This window comes from Eleutherodactylus coqui, unplaced genomic scaffold (genome assembly GCF_035609145.1).
Source record: "Eleutherodactylus coqui strain aEleCoq1 unplaced genomic scaffold, aEleCoq1.hap1 HAP1_SCAFFOLD_109, whole genome shotgun sequence".
Lineage (NCBI taxonomy): Eukaryota > Metazoa > Chordata > Amphibia > Anura > Eleutherodactylidae > Eleutherodactylus > Eleutherodactylus coqui.
The window spans coordinates 234,279-255,351 of NW_027102028.1; the positions used below are offsets into that span (position 1 = coordinate 234,279).

Sequence of the window (21,073 nt, forward strand, 5' to 3'; positions counted from 1 at the left end):
TTAGGGTTTCCCACAGATTAACATCGAGGGGTGTTACATCACCGGAATGGGGAAGGAATTCAACAGCACCTCTCCATCCTACCCAGCATCCTGGCAGAGCGCCATGGAGATTGTCTCTCACAGCTCGGTGGTAGTGCGGTGGTGCGCCATCTTGCTGGACATAAAACTGCACAAAAAATTAGGCCCCTCTCTATCTTTGTTGCACCAAAGGTCCCCATAGAATTCCACAGGTGATGTGCAAAGACTCTAGACGATGCGTGAAACACAGTGCAAAACGTAACAAAAAGAACACATTTGGATCTCATTAGGCTAAATAGCTGGTTAATCCATGGAAGAGGGTGTAAGGAACGCATGTAAACTGGCACCACGTGCGCAATAAGTACAGTACTGTGCGCAGACACGCGTGTAAATCAACCTCAACAATCTTCTTCATGCAAAAATATGTTGTACTGGGGTGTTCGTTTTTGTACATACGGTCGTGTGAAGCCGCCCTTAAGGTAACAGTTGTTGCTTCTATATATATTCAAAACTATCTACACCACATATACATTACACATGTGCATTATTCCGGTCAGTGTGAATAATGTGCAGCGCATGGTACATCATCACTTCTACTATTCTGCTCCCTGTTAGGAGGACCCAGTGGTGTTCGGCCAACAAGATCAGGAAGCACCACCTCTAAGACCATCCGAAAGAGACTACGATTCCACCATGTGCTCGGCCGGGGAGCCTACGGGGAAGTCGTGCTGGCAGAAGACACCGTTACGTGCCAGCAGTTTGCTGTAAAGGTCATCAAGAAGAGAGCCCTGCTAGCGGAAGTGGAGCTGGCGGATGTGATGGTGGAGCACCGCGTGTTGCAGCTGACGTCTGGGAGTCCCTTCCTCGTCCATGCAGAATTTGCATTTCAGACCAAGGTATAGTTATTATCACACATCTCCAAACTCCACCGCTATGTGCCCCGTAGATGTGGACATTGTAGTATATCTTCCTATTAACCAACCTCTTACATATCTCTTCTACATTACAGACACACGTTCTGCTTGGATTGGAGTACCTGAGCTGCGGGGACCTGGACCAACTCCTGCAGGTGAAGGGACGGCTTGATGTCAACAGCACCAGATTCTACGCTGCGGAGATGGTGTGCGGCATCCAGCACCTCCACACCATGGGGATCATCCACAGAGATCTGAAGCCCGAGAACATCCTGGTGGCTGAGACGGGCCACGTGAAGATCACCGATTTCGGTCTGGCCTTAGAGAACATGTATGGAGACCGAACGGCCAACGATTATGCTGGAACCGAAGACTATGTTGCTCCTGAGGTGAGAGGAATAGACTCTTCCTACCATTTTTTTTACATAAATGTAATCATGTTCTTGGGTTGTGGATCGTGGAGACAGCAGATGATGTAGAACGTATTTACCAGCTTACTAACTGTTTTCTGTTTATGGCAGATGGACGCCAGAGAGGAATATAACGCCGCCGTCGATTGGTTTTCATTTGGAGTCATCATGAATCAGATGATTACCGGTGAGCGTAAGTATCATCACAAACTCTTCAATGAGTCCACCTCCGGAGCGAAGAACATCATCTTACAGGTGAGCAGGTCACTTTTATTTATTCTTTTTGCTAATGGTGTTGGAATAATTTGTGATGCTTTTATTGTCTTTTCTAGTCAGATTCGTGTAATTATAGTCAGTAATCACAACTACATTTCTTATTTCAGCTCCTTAAGAAAAACCCAGCAAAGCGTCTCGGAGTCAACGGAGACATCCGAAAGCACCGCTTCTTCCAGCAAATCGACTGGATCTCTGTGGAATCCCTGAGGGTGCCCCCACCGCACATCCCTGAGGTAAGTAAATCAACAGAAATTGAACATCTAGAGCCATTCCATCTGGACGCCGTGGAAGCAGCAGAGGCCAAGGACTTCCATCCGTCATCTAAAGAACAGGCCATGTTCAGAGGGTTTTCATTCTCCACCTTGAAGACCCTCTTAGACACCGGCTCTACCACCACCAGAGCGAGCGGCCCTCCTGAGCCCCCGTGAGAACATCAAGAGGAAGGACGCCGAGGGACCCCTTAGGAGTGTGCCAGCAGTACCACCCAGCTGGCGGTAAGTACAGGCGCCACAACATCTGCGCCCTGTAGAATCATAGGCATGTGCATTATACTAAACACCTTAAAAAAATTGCTTTTGTTTTTTTACCAGTAGATGGATTTCCCCCAACCAATGACAGCAGCAGCTGATGGTGCTGCCACGGGTGAGGGGGAAACACATTGGTGTGCGATGGCCGGCTATTAAGGGGTGGAAGGAGGCCGGATTTTTTTTTTTTCTTAGTGACATCGTAGCACATGTCTATGATTATTTCACATTTACTGGTAATTGCATTTCCTCCCGTCCATCACAGTATTGTAATGAGCGATGGGGAAATGAGGTGAGTGATGGCCGGCTATTAAGGGGTGGAGGAGGCCGGATTTTTTTTTTTTTTAAGTGATCCAATGATCACAAGTTCAAGTCTCCTGAGCGGCCTAAAAAAAAGATTTAAAAATAAGTGAAAAAGTATTTTTTAATAAAAATATATATATATATTTACTAAAAAAAATTATAAAAAGCAGTCAAAAAGTCGTTCATACTCCAAAATAGTAGAAATAGAAACCGTTGGTCAATGACAATAAACAAGCCTCCACACAGCTGCAGCAATAGAAAAATAAAAAAACTCAAAATTATTTTTAAAAAACTATTTCATTTTTTAAATGTCGCCCAACAAAAAGCTATTTAAATTTAGTATCACAATCATACCGACCCACAGAATAAAGTCATCATCTCATTTTTGATGCAATGTGTACATTGTAAAAAACAGACAAAAATAGTGTAATTGCTTTTTTTCCATTTAACTTCACTTAAAAATCTGCAGGAAGTTTTTCAATACATTTTATGGTCCACTAATTGAAAAATAAAAATCGTCCTGTAAAAAACAAGCCATCAGAAATCTACACTGATGGAAAAATGGATTTCAACTTAGACCCCAAGCATCAGTTAGATCATAAGTTACCAAAAGTATCAATATTGTAATGTGTTTTCCTCTCCCTGCCACAGTGAGAACTTGAAGGGGTTAGCCCAATAGGCCCAAAGAGAGGTTAGTGTAGTGTAGGTCCCATCTACAAGAGGTCGCCTTGTCGTGGCAGATGGGCTCACATGTTTTGATCAAAATGTGTGCTAAGAACCTCACGAGTTTATGTGTCAGTAGATATAACAATAATGTCATTTAAATTCAGATATTAATTACTTGCAGTAGTGCTGCAGCTGCTTGTATTGTCGCAGCCACGGCATATATGAACCTGCGCGTCCAATTTGTTGGTAGGAAGTGCAGAGTAAATCTGTTTTTTGATATATTTAAAGCGGTGGCTGCCTCCATATTTCTCATGCACCCTCTCCACCCATGTGTCCCACATCCTCATTAGAGAAAGTAACTGAACCCCACTTTCCTGAATGCATTTGGTCTATGCAGCATTTAATGTCTGTACAGTATATTTTTGGTTCATATTGGGTACTGGGTAAAGATTGGTGTAATTATTAGTCAGAAAAGCTTAAGTGGTTCGGGTTGTTTGCTCTTTTCTAACATGCTTAAGTTGGACAATCCCTTTAATGTCTTCCTATTAAGCCTTGCCACATGCAGGACTTTGAAAGGAAGAAATCCATAGCAATCCTGGGAGACCTTCACAAGGCCCAAAGCTATCCTGGTTACCGAACAGTACCCCATGATCTCATCACAGGGGCCATTCAGGATACAGAAGGAGCCTCCTCCCTATTTAGTAACAATGCCCCTCGTGACCCTCTTACAGTTATAATGCCCATTAGACCCCCTTGCAGTGCTATCTGTTATATGCATTTGGAAAAAAAAAAAGCACATACTGACGTGCGTCTCTTCTCCCATCTCTCGGCCTCTGCTGTCTGCGTCACACAAGACTCATTCCAACTTCTAAAAAAAAAAAATATACTCACCTTGTCCTGGCAGACGGAGTTCAGCGCGGTCGGCCTGCAGTGGGTGTGAGTGAGAGCTGCCCCTGATTGGCTCAGCGCTGAGCCAATCAGAGGCAGCTCTCACTCACACCCACTCACACCCACTGCAGGCCGGCCGCGCTGAACTCCGTCTGCCGGGACAAGGTGAGTATATATTTTTTTTTTATTTTTACACATTTCTGGATGAATTGCAGGGAAGGGCTTATATATTTAAGCCCTTTCCGACAATTCATCCCGCGATCGCCCGCAGCGCATTGCTTTCAATGGAGCCGGCTGTATTGCCGGCTCCGTTGAATTCAATGCGCTGGACAGCTCCGGCCCGTTTCTATTGAAACGCGGCTAGGAGCAGTTTTTTTGGGTGATTTTTCGGCCCCGGTCACGTGATTTGCGGATGTGCATCCGTCATGCGATCCGCAAATCGCGGTAAAAAACTCCCGTGTGACTAAGGCCTAACAGAGATATTCGGCATGTGTAAAACAAAAGTATACAAATGCCGATCAACCTGCTTCGGGATCAGAACTTGTTACATCTGGTCAAAAATTTGGCCGAAGTAAAAGGACTCCAACCATCTAGGATTGGCAAAACCAGTTGGTTGGACGGTACTAAGCAACCAATGTACAAAATAATTCCCTAGTGGGGAACTTATTAACACTAGACATGTAATTCTGTATCCACCTGGATATTATAAGGGTAAATGTAGTTGTGGTCGGCACTCTGCTGTCGCACAGAGAAACCAAGCATAAGGAACATAAGTGTCAGCACTGACGCCTGGTGGGAACTTGATTATTCGAGCATATGGTAATTTCTCAAGGTTTAAAAAAAACAAACAAAAAAAAACAAACAAGATTTTTGTAAGAACTTATCATAAAATCTCTTTTTTGTCTTTTTCTTTGGGGGATACAGCATGACCTTGGGTATAGCTTCTGCCACTAGGAGGCGACTCTAAGCATAAAAAGTGTTAACTCCTCCCACGAGCTATAACCCCCTCCAAGCATCATGCTAGCTCAGCTTGTATGCAAGCAGTAGGAGCGGCCAGTAGGATATGATAATAGATAATAAATAACAATAATCAATCTAACACCAAGTGCGACCGAACTGAGAACACTCCAACCAAGAGAAGCATACGTTACTGTTCTAATACCAGACTGGGTGGGTGCTGTGTCCCCCAATGAACAAGACGAGAAAGAGATTTTATCAGAAGTTCTTACAAAAATCTTGTTTTCTCATCTGTATCATTGGGGGACACAGCAAAGACTTTGGGATGTTCTAGAGCAGTACCCAAGGGGATGGGAAAATAAAAGAAGCCGCAGGTGTCAAGAAGCATAACCAGCTTCTTCACCGCGACCAGCGTTAACTGAAGCCTAAGCATCTAGCAAGCTCAGAGACTGAGCATAAAGGAGCCGGAGTAGCGGTCCCAACCCCCCACCGTGAGAAAGCTCTCAATGCAGAGTTTCAGACGAGGCACCTGCTGTCCGAGTAACATGTGCCGGAACACGGCTAGAATGTGCCTGACATGGTGATCCTGTACCGCCGCGGAGCGGAGTCAGTGTGAGGCGCCCACGAAGGGCACGACTTGAACTGACAAGAGGGCCAGACGAAAGCCAAGGCGACTCTGACACTGCGTCAGGGCTGCCTGCAGGGAGCTGCAGGAGGGGCAACGGGAGCTACCGACAGGTAATGCTCAACCCAGTCTGGAGCAGACGAGGGAAACTATGTGTCCATCCATAAGGAAGTTACCACAGGTCTCAACAAGGCCGGAGTTATGCCGGCAAATAGTTTGAACGTTCTTGTTCAGAAGACGAGATAATCTCTGCTGGATGTAATCTTGTACTGTAGACAGCGTACTTAGTAAGTGGCGCTCGCCGGCCGCTGTCCGCATGTCATCCTGAGCTCGGACACTGCGGTACGTCTGCCTGCAGGCAACTGCAGGAGCGACAACAGGGAAGCTACTGACAGGCAAGGCTCACCCTGGTGTGGAGCAGACACGAGGAGCGATGTGTCCCAAGACTCCCTGTGCCAGTACTCTGTCCGTATGGAAGGTACCACAGGTCTCAGCAAGCCTGGAGTTAAGCTGACAACCAGTTCTAGCACTGTTGTCCTTGACACAAGATATTCTCCGTCTGGATGTAAATCTCGTATTTTAGCGAGAGCGTACTTGGACCGTGGCTCTGGCCCTCCCTGTCCATGTGTTATACTGGAATCCAACATCTGCGGTGCGGCTAGCTGCAGGGAACTGCAGGTATGGGAGGAACTACAGGCGACAGCAAGCCCAGAATCATGCTGAGGTTGGATTGGGCAGGGAGGAAACGTGACTATGGCGTAGTAGTAGGGGGCCATAGTGTTTGGGGTGGGGGAGGAGAAGCTACCTCAGAGCATTGCCCAACACTGGCGACTTTGGAACACACACAGGCTGCCTCCTGGTCTCCGCCATTGACAGCAAAAAAGACCGCAGGCGGCATTATACAGGAGACACGCGCGACCGAATATCAAGCTGCGCAGCAAAACCTATAGATAAGTCGCATGGTGGCAAAACACATCAGGCACACAGTATGGAATGCCAAACGGTAGCAAAATAACGCACGTCGCGCCACACAGCGGCATACCTCACAGGCTGCTTGGCGCTACGCCTACATGCCGCTTAATAAATAGGGCACATTGCAGCGGCAATATAAACAAAATGGACCGCAGCCATAGAAACATGTCAGCCCACGGCTATAGAACCTGGCGGCTGACTGTCAAATGAAATTTCCGTCTCGTGCAACCCAGGGTGCGAGGTGGCGGTAAAGGAAAGCGATTAAGGCATGCTGGAACGGCGGCGAAAAATTAAAAATGACCGCTGATGGAACACAGACCACGCAGTAGCGGCAAAACGGCTACTGCACAGAAGGCCCAACTAGGAGCCCCTTTTTTATTTATTTATTTATTTTAATTTAGTAACCGGCCACCCCTTACACCAGAGTGGGGGCGCCACTCATGAGGCCCACAGACCTGCCACGACAGCTAACCAGCCTGCCGCGGCTGCAGAAGTTTCAGTAGGCCCATAAAACTGAGCTAGCTTATGCCTGCAGGAGGGATGTAGCTAGTGGGAGGAGTTAATACTTTTTATGCTTAGTGTCCCCTCCTACTGGCAGAAGCTATGCCCAAGGTCTTTGCTGTATCCCCCAATGATACAGATGAGAAAGAAAGGTTTGGGATATTTGGGTTGGACTGCCTGGCGACAAATGGTTTCAATAAACTACTGGAAAAAAATTTGAGTATTGTTTTTTGCATTTATATTGACTTTTTACTGAATTCTAAATTGTCCATTTTTTAAAATGTATTTTTATTAGCCATGCGTCATTTTGTGATCCTTCTATATCAGTCTATTAATTAGGTTTTTTGGTTAGGTTATAAATCCCAATAATATATACCTATCTAATAATATATGTAATTAGTTATGTGTAGTTTTTATATTCAATGGTTCTGTATGTTACAACTATTCATATTTAACCCCTTAATGACGCGGCCTTTGTTTCCCCCTATTTTCGTTTTATCATCCCTTTTAAAAAATATTAACTCCTTTTTGAATCCATTGACATAGCTGTATGAGGGCTTGTTTTTTACGGGGTGAGGTGCATTTTTTTATTGGTACTATTTAATGTACCAAATAATGAACTGAAAAACGTAAAAAAAAATCCTTGGGTGTGTCCTGTTTCTACGGCGCAAAAACTGCAACAAAATGAGACGATACCTTTATTCTATGGCTCAGTATGATTACTATGATACCAAACTTGTATGGTTTTTTTTGCTGTACTACTTGTATTTTTATTCAAAGACATTTCATTTTTTGATATTATTTTCTTCTGAGTGCGATAACTTTTTTATTTTTCCGTCGACATAGTTGTGCGAGGGCTCATTTTTTGCTACTTCCTGTAGTTTACGTTGGTACCACTTGGGAACAGATACGACCTTTTAGTCGCTTTTTATTGCATTTTTTCTTGGAGACAGGGTGTCCAAAAAAGTACATTTCTCGCTTACTTTCTTTTTTTTCTTTTTCTTGGACGACGTTAACCATGCGGGGGTAAATAATGCGTTACTTTGATAAATCACACTTTTACGAACACAGCGATACCAAATATGTAGTTTTATTTAATTATTTAGATTCTTTTATTGAAAATATGGCAGAAGGTGTTTTTTTAAAAACTTATATTACTTGTTTTTAAAAAATTAGTAAAACTTTGTTATTTTTGCTTTTTTTATAGTCCCCACAGAGAACCACAACATGTGATGTTTCCATCGCTCCTGCAGTATGATGTAATGTAATAGCATTACATCATACTGCGATTGGGCAGGCAGTCTATCAAGCCCCCCCATGGGGATAGCTTGACAGGCATACTGCCAAGACAGTTACGGGGCCTTTCAGAAGGCCCCGGGCTGCCATGACACCCGCACGGCTCCCTGCGATCATTCGGCGGATTTAAATGCCTTTGTCAGAATTGACAGTGGCATTTAAATGGGCAACAGCCGGGATCGGCCACCTGGCCGATTGCAACTCTTGCCGCCGAGTGTCGGGTGTAATAAGCAGCCTGCATCTGAGATGTATTAAAAGAGATAGCCGTGCGATCTCTCTTCATACATACCCCGACCCCGCAGAACGTAACTGTACATCCTATAGCGGGAAAAGGTTAATGTTTCCCAAATCCTCAGCATTTTAACAATGTTATAGTTATTGGACCAGGAATGGACCATACCGGTATTAAACATATTGTTTTACTTATCAATGCTGTACAAACAACAACAGTACAAGTTTTAACTCTCAGGATGGCTAAATAGCTAAGAGATATACACACCCCGCTGGAACGCACCGTTTAGAGTTTATGACGCTCCAGGGACGCCACTCAATGTTCAGTGGAATGCACGCTGGAACGCAGCATCATTCCATGGCGCCGTGTGACGTGAACTAAGAGCGCCCACTCGGGATAATGTTCCATATGTCTGATATCAATAGTTACATCACAACTACATGCAGCGACAGCACCCAGGCGAGCAAGCTCGGGGAGACACCTCGTTCATATAAGGCTAGCAGTAACGGATGCCAGCGTCACCATGTTATGATGCGTGGCATCATCAATGTGGGACGTACCGCGAGAACAGCGCCAGTACACCACTCCCCTATGAAGGAAATACCAACTAGTATAAAAGTAAGTCCTGTTACCCTCTTTAGTATGCTTGATAAAGGGGCACATACCGCCCTGAACCACGTTGCATCGTCTGTTTTATTACCTGTACCCAGTGATTTGTCTACCTACCTGTATTTATTGCTATTTGGTCAATTAAAATCCCCCTTTCTGGATGACAATTGTTTTGGATAAACTTACCTGGCCTGCAGTCCATTTGGGGAGGTCTCAAGGACATGAGAGCTCCCATCTAAGTAAGTTTTCCATTTATCGGACCGTTTTTACGTTATCCTTATGAGCGCCGGACAACCAAACTAAACTAAATTATAGAGCTTACAGGGCAGGTTCTGAGGAGTCCGGGGGTGTCGTTTTTAAACTCACCCGGCTTGTTTCTGCGCCATCATATGTGGAAGTGGCACAAGTAGACTCATGTCTGCAGACTGTGCAAGGAAATACATATTGCTCTCTATGGAAGTGGACACACAGCTGTAGAGATGAGTCCGCTGGTGCCGACTTCCATGGGGAACAGCAGGGGAACAGGGAGCTAGGTAATTATATCATTCTTGGGCCCCTCGGAACCTACCCTACGAGTAGTAGAACTTAGTTTATGGTGCTTTTAGGTGGTGACAGATTCCCTTTAAAATGTTCCCATACATATTATGTGAAGGTCAATTTTAGCAGGACCAGACTACTATTTCATGTGTACGGGGATGTCCCAACTCTACCCTGACAAGGGTAAGTGCGATCAGGCATGATGGATCTCAACATAGCACTTCCTACGTGTGTGTCAGAAGGAATAGCTGTCACCCAGGTAACCATTTGGTCAACTACTGTCTAAGGTGTGAGACCAGCGATAGCCTTCATCATAAACACATGCAATACGTAATTGAATTGCAGACATGAAAAATATGCAAACTTTCCACAAGAAATAAAAGAACTCACCAAGCCATAGAAATCCGGGGATCCAGATAGTTCAGCTTGGAGGACGAGGCCATCTGTTTCTTGTCTTCTCTGTCAGTCTCCTGTACCTCCAAGTTCAGCAGCTGCTCTTCCATTCTCACGACAACTTTCTTCTTGCTTTCCAGAAGTCTAAGATGAAAGGAAGTCATCAGGTGCCGCATCCATAGAAAGATTTCTCCAAGTGACTGTTAGGGTAAAGCCGTACATTACGGATCTGACACTGATTTTCCGCAGTGGCAAAATCTGCACTAAGTAGTGCCAAGATTTTGTGAAGTCCCATCTACATTGCTTGTACTGTGACACACCGCAGATTTACCGCACACAATTCAGCAGCAGTAAATGCGTATTCTACATCTGACCTTACGCTGAGGGTGGTTTGCCAACAGCTTTTTGGAATAACTCAACTGCAGTTCTTTGAGGCCAACCCAGTAATGGATTCCAGTAGAAAGGAGGAATCTAAGTCCTTCGTTTAAAGGAATTGTATCAAGACCTAAAGTTATCCCGCGTCTCCTGGATAGGGAATAACCTTATAACTGCAGTGGTGGTCCAACCGCTTGGACTCCCACCCAGCCCGAAAATAGAGTTTCTGAAAATCCCTACATGAATGGAGAGGAGATTGCGCATGTGCAGTACCATTCTATTCATTCAATGACAATGCTGAAATTGTATAAACGCCGAGCAATCTCCAGTGCTGTCATTTAAATGAATTGGTAGTAGACATGCAAGATCTCTGCTGTGGTGGGACCATAAGGACCCCAGTTCTTGAGATCAGTGGAGGACCCAGTGGTTGGATCCCCACAGTCAAAGTTTTCACCTGCACCAGTTTTGATGAATTTTCCTCCCAGCATCACATGTCGTCATTACAGCTCGTATGAACTGATCATAATGGTAGCTGATATACGGAATCCTAAGGATTAATACACAGGGGGATCTGGAAGGAAAAATTCCATTAGAAATAGCTGCACGCTCATTTACATGGTGCACACCACAATCGTAACCCTATTATGATGACAATTAGGGCATCCTACATACTACACCAGCTTCTCCAGGTCATTTCCCTCAGCTTCTTTCAGCGCCTTCTTTGTTTATGAAATTTGTTCTTTTCTGGCCTCAATCTGTAGAAATAGAAGAGAAGACAAAGGGGTTGTCCAGTTGTAAACCACTGATGACCTGTCCTTAAGATAGACAATCAATAGTAGATTAGTGGGGTCTGCTGCCCGGACCCCCACCAATCTGCTGTTTGCTGGGACGATATGCTTGTACACTAGCTAATCTCTACAAGAAGCAGACAGCTCTGTTTCCACAGCAGTGGCCCGGCCTCATATTGCAGGCTAAGTTCCCATTGAAATGAATAGCCTTAAATACCAAACCTCCCCACTGCAGTGGGAACAGAGCTGTCTGCTTCCTGCAGAAGTCATATGAGAGCAGGTGAGCATCGGCCGCTGAATAGCTGATCAGTTGGAGCCCCATCAATCTACTACTGGTGGCCTAGCTCAAGGATAGGACAGCAATAGTTTACACATGGACAACCCCTTTAAGTAAATTGCACTACGTTATTGGTATAAATGATTGGAAACCAGAGGCTGAAACCCGTGCAAACGCAACATTTCCTACAGTTGAGGCTTTGCTACAGTTAAATTCAGTCTATACAATCCTCTGCAATCCAAGTCTGGACCCCAAGATGATACATTGTAGCAAACTGTCAGCACAGAAGATAGATTGATACTGACATTTAGGACACAGAGGATTGAGTAGACTGGATACACAGCTGTGGAAAGTATTACGTTTGTACATGCTTTTAGTCTTTGGATGTAAAGAAGAAAGATGAAACAATACCTCTGCAGCGCCACCTATTGGATGGCAGCATTCTTTTAAATGAATGCTTGACCCGTAATATATAGTTATATAAAGGGTTAAGCATTGATTTGAAGGAATGCTGCCATCCAATAGGTGACGCTGCAGAGGTATTGTTCCATCTTCCTTATGTACATATTGCCCAGAGGAGCATGGATGGCCTTATGCATCTCCTCACTCACCTTTTTGGTGCTCTCTACCTAAGGAGTGATGTTACCCCTTCCGAACTGGATGTAAAGAAGAATGTTCCCCTTTACTGACAGCAAAACGATGATCTGACACAATGAGTTAGTAAACAAATTGTAGAACTTTCGTTACACAATGGTGGATCAGCCATCTGCAGCCGGCGGCTCTCCCGCTGTTCTGTAACCGCAGTGTGATGGGAGTTACATATCACAGACCACTTTATGTAGTAGTACAAGTATATTGTTAGGGTTTTATATAAATTAAGCTTCAATGATATAAAACCCTAACAATGTACTTGTACTACTACATAAAGTGGACTGTGATATGTAACTCCCATCACACTGCGGTTAAAGAACAGCAGGAGAGCCGCCGGCTGCAGATGGCTGATCCACCATGTTATTGGTGACTGCGAGTGACATTATATTTCCTGCCCACCTCTGATCTCTTTCCTTTGGGTTTCTTCGCATTTTTGATGTTTTGTAGCATGCGACATTGCGAGTCAAGAACCTTGCGGGCTTCGCGAAATGCCCGCAACTTGTGATGTTTTGCAGCCCATGTTTTCCTAAGGAGCCTTCCTCTCTGTTGCATCGTATGAAAATGTGCGGTGTGATGAACCTTTTACAGTAGGAAATCCTATTGGAAGAGCCCTAAACTAAGCCCTAGCTGCAGAAAACAAAAACACTTACATCACCTAAGAAGCGCTGTCAGCTCCACTGCATCTTCTCCCCGATCCCCGACACTTGTCTACAGGCAAGTCTTCTGGCTGGGGATTGGAAATTCCCCGCCTCCAGGAAACGCTGGCTCTGATTGGCTGAGCACCACACAGCAAATTATCTTCCTATGTATAATATGACCAAACGGACTGGGACAGAAGACCTCTTGGGAGCGGTGGGTTTGCGTGGAAGATGACCACTTTGCTGTCTCTGTACGTTGGTCTGCAGGGATTCTGTAGACTTGTTGCATCAATGATGATCTCTGATGAAAACAAGTGTAAGATTGACTCCAACAACCATCAGAATAAAGGATTCAAGGAGGCAGTCATCACAAAAAAGCAGAGATTCGGGACAATGTGCCAGCACGCTGCTGTCAGGAGCTGCACACCAACTGTGGACAATATAAGGACCATTATCTGCTTTGCAACCAGTGATTACGACTGCGGAGAAGACAAATACATTGAAGGAGCAGAGCTGAATTCACTGAACACACCAACGTGTTGTGCGATTAAGGCTAGGGCCACGTGGCGGCACGGGTGGCAAGTTGCTGCGAGCCGCAGATCGACAAAAGTTCCAGTCTTGGTGTCTATTGTTTTGCGAGCTGCAGGTGGCAAGAATTTGTGACATGTGCTGCAACCGCATTGGCACTAATGAGAGACTGAAGTGGAAGGGTTACACAAAGATCTTTGGTCATGTGACCCATGCTGCCGTGTAACCATAGCCTTAATATTGATAACTCGCTTGGCTCTACTACATCTCTACACAATAATCATGTTTTGAAGCCTTGGAGACCATGACGACTTATTCCCTAAGAGGAAAATCCCTTAGTAGGCAGCCATATGTGTTTTCACGACCCCCAATACTATATCTGTATGCAGCCCACCGTGTGTGTATAAAGCCTAGGGCTCCAGTGGCCATCTATATCGTTAACTGCTGAGCATGCAGCAAGACGTGACAGCTCTCACCTCCCAAGTAAAGAACTTTTACACGGCTTGTCCCACAATTGGGGAGTGTAAGAAGTACAACCATCAGCCAACAAACAAGTCAACGCTCATTTGTCCGCTGATCCTTGACTTTCAACAAGCATAAAATTGCTGACTGGTCATCTGTATGTCTCCCTGTGTGAGTGGGTTTGGTACACAAAATGGCCCTGGAATAAAACTATAAAGTGGGCCCATATTGTAGCTGGGGCCAAATTAGCAGCAAGTGGGATGAACACAAGTAGGCAGGCGTCAGCAAACCGCCAGCTGCAGCACTGCTGACTGTAGGAGGGGAGAAATCTATGCGGCGTGGATAGCTCACTGCAGCAGATCTTCTACGAAGCACAGAACATGTTAGAGCTGCAGGTATATATTAAGGTGCAGCCTATTGCTACCCTTTAGGCCTCCACCACATCAATGATCATCATCGGCTGGCTTCTCTTAACCCCTTATTGTTTTCATGTCCTGGGTGTTTGGGCTTCATTCTGCAGGGCCGTGAAAACACACTGGCCCTGTAGAGCAAAGCCCCGGGGTTGGGATTGTGACAGCTCCCGCCTCTAAGCTACCGGAGGTACTGAATAAAACCACTACAAGGATTAATATAACTAATAACAATATATGACAGCCAAAAAATACCTACAGACTGTGACCACATAATACCCCTAAAGTGTTACTGAAAAAAAGTATACAAGGACCAATGTTACACCCATACTGTGGCCATAGAGAGGTAGATACCAGTTCACAGCACCAGTATAATGGATCTCGACAGGCTGTGTAAGTGATTATAGTATATTAGCTCCATTAATCACTGGTGATGTCCCCTTTAATTGGGGTGTTTCACTTTTCCTTTTCTTCTCCATCCCGCTCAGACCACAATCATGATTTCTCCTTCACACATATTTGTCTCTGCAGAATTTGACAGACAACTTTAACTCTAATTTTACCTTTCCATATCTCTACACAATGCCACCATTCATGTTGCTCCAGACAGTAATAATGCCATATCTGCCACTTAGTAATTTAAGCTCCTTTTTGTGCTCATTGTAATCCCCACATAGTAGTGCCAATATTAATGCTCCCCACACAGAATTTGTTCCCCCTGTTATGCCACCACTCAGTAATAATGCCCCTCCTGGTGTCCGTTTAGTAATAATGACTCTCCCGGCCCCCTTTCAAAGGGTTTGTCTGCCCATTTTTTCACTGATGGCCTATGCTCTGTATAGATCAGTAGCAGTTGATGGACGGGGTCTGCCGCTAGGGAACCCCGTCCATCAGCCCTCTGCTCAGTATAGCAGGCCGGATGCTGTAATAAGAGCACAGGGAGGTAGTACTGGCAGAAGAGAAGCAGGAAGTGAAGCCTCAGTGTGGCTCTCACATTGATTTCAATAAATAAAGCCAGCGTTCGCACTTTCTTCCCCATCATCTTATGACAACATTTGGCCCGCTGCACTGGACAACAGGCGGGATGAATAGCTGATGGACAGCAGTAGACCCTATCTATCTACTATGGATGACTTGTCCAGAGCAAACTTCAACAGTAAAAAAATGGGCAAATAATCCCTATAAGTAATAATGCCCCTGGCCCGTATTTATTAATAATACTCCTCCTGGTGTTGTTATAGTAATAATGTCGTTTGTGTCCCTTTTGTGGTAATAAGAATGCCTATTAGCCCCCTTGCAGTGCTGCCCGTTATATACATTAAAAAAAACAACACAATTACTTACCTGCGTCCCCCTCCTCCGGCCTCTGCTGTCTGCATCTGTCTGCAAATCTCACAGTTTGGCCGCACCGAAAAACTGCAAGATTTCTGTGGGAGAGCCGCAGCTCCAATGCCTGCGGCATTTTGCCCTGGCTGCTGGCATTCCGCTGCGGCTTTTTCTCCCCATAGAGAGGAGTGAGGCTGCAGTGGGGGAAAAAAAAAAAAGAATTGAGATGCTGCGGCTGTCAATTTTGCCCCGCATCTCCAGTTCGGCCCGGTTTTGCCGCAACGGATTGGCTGCCCCATGTGGACGAGATTTTTGCACAATCTCGTACAGATGGCTGGCTAATCCTGGGATTAGGTGTCGCAGGCGGACTTGTCGCACAGAATTTCCGCATGGAATTTCTATGGCAAATCCGTCTCTTGTGAACCCAGTCTTACAGCACAATTACCTCCAGGGATCACAGGTGATGTCATATCTGATTAGTGTTGTTCACTTTTGGTTTTCATCTGTAGTCGGCCCAGAACAATTTGACAATTTCTTCCAGCCATCATTTGTTTCTGCAGAATTTGCAACAGACCTCTTTAGCTCCACGCTTCCCCAGCACATGCGCAACATATGCGCAAACCCCAAATTCTGCTGCCCCCTTTTAACAGTGCCAACCAGCGGCTAACCCTAATAAATAATCTCACACACTGTTCACCAGCCTCTCCTACCACAGACCACTGCATGTACCACGCTTTCTTACAGACTGCTGAAACCCCTTAGGGTTCTGTCCCCTCCACATCACACAGCACTCTCATGGTACCCCACTTACCACATAATGCAGAAAGGAACAGAACAAAAAAGGGTCTCGGCGCTCCAGCAGGAAAGACCCGATGTAATCCTCCGAATCAGCAGTAATGGTCCTTATTCCATAATAACACAGCACAACGTGTTTCGTTGCAAGAACGTTGTTTTTAGTATAAAAGTAAGTCCTGTTACCCTCTTTAGTATGCTTGATAAAGGGGCACATACCGCCCTGAACCACGTTGCATCGTCTGTTTTATTACCTGTACCCAGTGATTTGTCTACCTACCTGTATTTATTGCTATTTGGTCAATTAAAATCCCCCTTTCTGGATGACAATTGTTTTGGATAAACTTACCTGGCCTGCAGTCCATTTGGGGAGGTCTCAAGGACATGAGAGCTCCCATCTAAGTAAGTTTTCCATTTATCGGACCGTTTTTACGTTATCCTTATGAGCGCCGGACAACCAAACTAAACTAAATTATAGAGCTTACAGGGCAGGTTCTGAGGAGTCCGGGGGTGTCGTTTTTAAACTCACCCGGCTTGTTTCTGCGCCATCATATGTGGAAGTGGCACAAGTAGACTCATGTCTGCAGACTGTGTAAGGAAATACATATTGCTCTCTATGGAAGTGGACACACAGCTGTAGAGATGAGTCCGCTGGTGCCGACTTCCATGGGGAACAGCAGGGGAACAGGGAGCTAGGTAATTATATCATTCTTGGGCCCCTCGGAACCTACCCTACGAGTAGTAGAACTTAGTTTATGGTGCTTTTAGGTGGTGACAGATTCCCTTTAAAATGTTCCCATACATATTATGTGAAGGTCAATTTTAGCAGGACCAGACTACTATTTCATGTGTACGGGGATGTCCCAACTCTACCCTGACAAGGGTAAGTGCGATCCGGCATGATGGATCTCAACATAGCACTTCCTACGTGTGTGTCAGAAGGAATAGCTGTCACCCAGGCAACCATTTGGTCAACTACTGTCTAAGGTGTGAGACCAGCGATAGCCTTCATCATAAACACATGCAATACGTAATTGAATTGCAGACATGAAAAATATGCAAACTTTCCACAAGAAATAAAAGAACTCACCAAGCCATAGAAATCCGGGGATCCAGATAGTTCAGCTTGGAGGACGAGGCCATCTGTTTCTTGTCTTCTCTGTCAGTCTCCTGTACCTCCAAGTTCAGCAGCTGCTCTTCCATTCTCACGACAACTTTCTTCTTGCTTTCCAGAAGTCTAAGATGAAAGGAAGTCATCAGGTGCCGCATCCATAGAAAGATTTCTCCAAGTGACTGTTAGGGTAAAGCCGTACATTACGGATCTGACACTGATTTTCCGCAGTGGCAAAATCTGCACTAAGTAGTGCCAAGATTTTGTGAAGTCCCATCTACATTGCTTGTACTGTGACACACCGCAGATTTACCGCACACAATTCAGCAGCAGTAAATGCGTATTCTACATCTGACCTTACGCTGAGGGTGGTTTGCCAACAGCTTTTTGGAATAACTCAACTGCAGTTCTTTGAGGCCAACCCAGTAATGGATTCCAGTAGAAAGGAGGAATCTAAGTCCTTCGTTTAAAGGAATTGTATCAAGACCTAAAGTTATCCCGCGTCTCCTGGATAGGGAATAACCTTATAACTGCAGTGGTGGTCCAACCGCTTGGACTCCCACCCAGCCCGAAAATAGAGTTTCTGAAAATCCCTACATGAATGGAGAGGAGATTGCGCATGTGCAGTACCATTCTATTCATTCAATGACAATGCTGAAATTGTATAAACGCTGAGCAATCTCCAGTGCTGTCATTTAAATGAATTGGTAGTAGACATGCAAGATCTCTGCTGTGGTGGGACCATAAGGACCCCAGTTCTTGAGATCAGTGGAGGTCCCAGTGGTTGGATCCCCACAGTCAAAGTTTTCACCTGCACCAGTTTTGATGAATTTTCCTCCCAGCATCACATGTCGTCATTACAGCTCGTATGAACTGATCATAATGGTAGCTGATATACGGAATCCTAAGGATTAATACACAGGGGGATCTGGAAGGAAAAATTCCATTAGAAATAGCTGCACGCTCATTTACATGGTGCACACCACAATCGTAACCCTATTATGATGACAATTAGGGCATCCTACATACTACACCAGCTTCTCCAGGTCATTTCCCTCAGCTTCTTTCAGCGCCTTCTTTGTTTATGAAATTTGTTCTTTTCTGGCCTCAATCTGTAGAAATAGAAGAGAAGACAAAGGGGTTGTCCAGTTGTAAACCACTGATGACCTGTCCTTAAGATAGACAATCAATAGTAGATTAGTGGGGTCTGCTGCCCGGACCCCCACCAATCTGCTGTTTGCTGGGACGATATGCTTGTACACTAGCTAATCTCTACAAGAAGCAGACAGCTCTGTTTCCACAGCAGTGGCCCGGCCTCATATTGCAGGCTAAGTTCCCATTGAAATGAATAGCCTTAAATACCAAACCTCCCCACTGCAGTGGGAACAGAGCTGTCTGCTTCCTGCAGAAGTCATATGAGAGCAGGTGAGCATCGGCCGCTGAATAGCTGATCAGTTGGAGCCCCATCAATCTACTACTGGTGGCCTAGCTCAAGGATAGGACAGCAATAGTTTACACATGGACAACCCCTTTAAGTAAATTGCACTACGTTATTGGTATAAATGATTGGAAACCAGAGGCTGAAACCCGTGCAAACGCAACATTTCCTACAGTTGAGGCTTTGCTACAGTTAAATTCAGTCTATACAATCCTCTGCAATCCAAGTCTGGACCCCAAGATGATACATTGTAGCAAACTGTCAGCACAGAAGATAGATTGATACTGACATTTAGGACACAGAGGATTGAGTAGACTGGATACACAGCTGTGGAAAGTATTACGTTTGTACATGCTTTTAGTCTTTGGATGTAAAGAAGAAAGATGAAACAATACCTCTGCAGCGCCACCTATTGGATGGCAGCATTCTTTTAAATGAATGCTTGACCCGTAATATATAGTTATATAAAGGGTTAAGCATTGATTTGAAGGAATGCTGCCATCCAATAGGTGACGCTGCAGAGGTATTGTTCCATCTTCCTTATGTACATATTGCCCAGAGGAGCATGGATGGCCTTATGCATCTCCTCACTCACCTTTTTGGTGCTCTCTACCTAAGGAGTGATGTTACCCCTTCCGAACTGGATGTAAAGAAGAATGTTCCCCTTTACTGACAGCAAAACGATGATCTGACACAATGAGTTAGTAAACAAATTGTAGAACTTTCGTTACACAATGGTGGATCAGCCATCTGCAGCCGGCGGCTCTCCCGCTGTTCTGTAACCGCAGTGTGATGGGAGTTACATATCACAGACCACTTTATGTAGTAGTACAAGTATATTGTTAGGGTTTTATATAAATTAAGCTTCAATGATATAAAACCCTAACAATGTACTTGTACTACTACATAAAGTGGACTGTGATATGTAACTCCCATCACACTGCGGTTAAAGAACAGCAGGAGAGCCGCCGGCTGCAGATGGCTGATCCACCATGTTATTGGTGACTGCGAGTGACATTATATTTCCTGCCCACCTCTGATCTCTTTCCTTTGGGTTTCTTCGCATTTTTGATGTTTTGTAGCATGCGACATTGCGAGTCAAGAACCTTGCGGGCTTCGCGAAATGCCCGCAACTTGTGATGTTTTGCAGCCCATGTTTTCCTAAGGAGCCTTCCTCTCTGTTGCATCGTATGAAAATGTGCGGTGTGATGAACCTTTTACAGTAGGAAATCCTATTGGAAGAGCCCTAAACTAAGCCCTAGCTGCAGAAAACAAAAACACTTACATCACCTAAGAAGCGCTGTCAGCTCCACTGCATCTTCTCCCCGATCCCCGACACTTGTCTTCAGGCAAGTCTTCTGGCTGGGGATTGGAAATTCCCCGCCTCCAGGAAACGCTGGCTCTGATTGGCTGAGCACCACACAGCAAATTATCTTCCTATGTATAATATGACCAAACGGACTGGGACAGAAGACCTCTTGGGAGCGGTGGGTTTGCGTGGAAGATGACCACTTTGCTGTCTCTGTACGTTGGTCTGCAGGGATTCTGTAGACTTGTTGCATCAATGATGATCTCTGATGAAAACAAGTGTAAGATTGACTCCAACAACCATCAGAATAAAGGATTCAAGGAGGCAGTCATCACAAAAAAGCAGAGATTCGGGACAATGTGCCAGCACGCTGCTGTCAGGAGCTGCACACCAACTGTGGACAATATAAGGACCATTATCTGCTTTGCAACCAGTGATTACGACTGCGGAGAAGACAAATACATTGAAGGAGCAGAGCTGAATTCACTGAACACACCAACGTGTTGTGCGATTAAGGCTAGGGCCACGTGGCGGCACGGGTGGCAAGTTGCTGCGAGCCGCAGATCGACAAAAGTTCCAGTCTTGGTGTCTATTGTTTTGCGAGCTGCAGGTGGCAAGAATTTGTGACATGTGCTGCAACCGCATTGGCACTAATGAGAGACTGAAGTGGAAGGGTTACACAAAGATCTTTGGTCATGTGACCCATGCTGCCGTGTAACCATAGCCTTAATATTGATAACTCGCTTGGCTCTACTACATCTCTACACAATAATCATGTTTTGAAACCTTGGAGACCATGACGACTTATTCCCTAAGAGGAAAATCCCTTAGTAGGCAGCCATATGTG

General features: G+C 45.1%; 1 long non-coding RNA gene across 1 annotated transcript in view; it reads right to left on the reverse strand.

The window, feature by feature from the left end:
- The window catches only part of LOC136594893 (uncharacterized), a 39,280-nt gene extending 29,026 nt beyond the window's left edge, over nucleotides 1-10,254 (reverse strand). The window contains exon 1 of the long non-coding RNA XR_010788623.1: nucleotides 10,119-10,254. This is a non-coding gene — a long non-coding RNA (uncharacterized lncRNA). The remainder of the gene's footprint in view (nucleotides 1-10,118) is intronic.
- Nucleotides 10,255-21,073: the final 10,819 nt, after the last annotated feature.